This window comes from Brassica oleracea, chromosome C6 (assembly GCF_000695525.1).
Source record: "Brassica oleracea var. oleracea cultivar TO1000 chromosome C6, BOL, whole genome shotgun sequence".
Taxonomy (NCBI): Eukaryota; Viridiplantae; Streptophyta; class Magnoliopsida; order Brassicales; family Brassicaceae; genus Brassica; species Brassica oleracea.
The window spans coordinates 30,789,472-30,791,441 of NC_027753.1; the positions used below are offsets into that span (position 1 = coordinate 30,789,472).

The 1,970-nt window shown below is 35.4% G+C and overlaps 1 long non-coding RNA gene across 1 annotated transcript; it reads right to left on the bottom strand.

Moving 5' to 3' along the window:
• Positions 1–631: 631 nt before the first annotated feature.
• LOC106299739 lies at positions 632–1,552 on the bottom strand. The gene is made up of 5 exons (XR_001261856.1): positions 1,488–1,552; positions 1,349–1,400; positions 1,111–1,158; positions 795–901; positions 632–713 (listed from the first exon to the last, which is right to left on the bottom strand). It is a non-coding gene; the product is annotated as an uncharacterized LOC106299739 (long non-coding RNA).
• Positions 1,553–1,970: the final 418 nt, after the last annotated feature.

A 1,970-nucleotide genomic window follows, 5' to 3' on the forward strand; every position in this document is an offset into this window, starting at 1 on the left:
CTCGTTTATGACTGTTTTTAGAGTGTGATTAATAGTGGTTTTGTTACATCCTCCCTGATGAATAGAGCTTGATCCTCATGAGAAGACGTTGATGCCCTGTTTATTACGGCCGGTGATTTGCTTTGTGAAGGTTGGTCGTGAATTTGGCCTTTTTTTTGTGGATCTTTGAACCATTTAATCACTTAGGGGATGCTGGTTTTGAAAATAAATCTGAATCTGTTGTTAGAGGGGGGATGACATGAACATGATCGATTTTCGTATGTTAGCAGATGCAGTTGTAATGACTGTTTGTTACAATTTTTAGGCTTAATAAATTGTTAGTTAATGCAGCAACGCAGTTGTTAATTTCTTTTCTTCCGGAGAGGCCATGATGCCAAGCTTACGTACAAAATAAGTTGATCAGGTCAATGGGAACTCTTCAATCTGTCATTATAGATTTACCGCATTCTGTGTTTGCAGAGCTCATCTCAGAAACTAAAGAAAATTCATACAACTCGGTTTAAGGGGTTTTCTTTTATTTCTTTTACATAACAAATGTTAAGTATTACAATTTGAAAACTTTTAACTCTTTATTGAACGGCCTTGTATACAATGCCAAACTAAAGAAAGGCAATCTAATTGCCAATAATGATTGATATACTTCAAATACTGTGTTCCTTGTCATGCTTAATTATATGAAGGCCAAGTCATTAAAATATAAACTTTTGAAGATCCTGCACTAAAAAAATAGAGAACGGTTCCATCCAATTAGTAATATTTAACACATCCAGTCTTTCATCAAGTTGGTTTCAAACCTCTTGATATGGTCTGTATCACAGTATCCAAAGCCTTGTCCTTGGTGGGATGCTCACATCTCTTACCGCACTTCATTCATATGTTAAAAAGCGTCAAGACATGAAACCTTTCAAAATGATATATGTATCAATTGGTGAGAAAGTAAAGAATAATAACTCGTTTTGAAAATTATTCCTTGAAAGACAACAAAAACTTGGAAGCCTTGGCTTACCAAAGAATACTTAAATCCAGATCATATGCTGCTACCACGCAGTCTCAATTAGTAACTTAATAAAATTATGTAAGTGAGTAAATGGCTTGTGAACTGATACTTACGCAGGTTCAAGATCCTCAAATCATGTGACATAATCTTTGATATCCAACCTGTCAAAAGATAATATATTCATTCACCGTACCCAGCAAGTTAAATGTTTAACTCAACCACAAAATTTCAAACAAAAAAATTAGCCAGCGAGATCATTATATAAAGAGATACAAACATGACGTAGAGAGAGAGAGTTTTGACCAATTTTCCCAGTAGTATTAGTTGTAACTGTAAATGGTTTTAACTAACCTTCATGTATGATTTTATGATGGATGCTAATAGAGTCCTAGATGAGCGTGGTCTGCATCAATAAAAGACAATCAAGCTTTAGAATTTAAAATATCAATGATGACTTTCAGAAACAACATATTCAGTGAGGAGAAAATACCTTCTCATAACCAATGACCAAATTGATCCTCATTACCTCTCCACCTTTCTTCACGTTCTCTGCTTCCCAAAAATGGAGGAGGTGTGTGACATCGGTATCCTTACACTAACCAGCCTTCAGCTTCAGACAGAAGCAGTTGAGGGTTTGCCATGATTATACCAACTCTTACAGATAGTTTGCTATAATAGAATAGCGCGACTTAAAGATGAGCAGAACCCTCTCCTTCGGCTTCATATATATAGTGTCAGAAATTGGTAAGGAAAGCAGGGAAGCTGTAAGGATGTGGAGTTGTGGATTGCTATGATTAAATGTCGTTATTAAGAACATACAATAAATTGCATGCTAGTGAAACCTGGAAGTAACGACGAAGGTTATAAAGAGGCGGTGGATTGAAGAGTAATAGATACGTCTGAGATAAATTAAGAAAGGATATAGGCCATGGGAATATTAACCTAATTTAATGTATCTTAGAGCACTTTAACC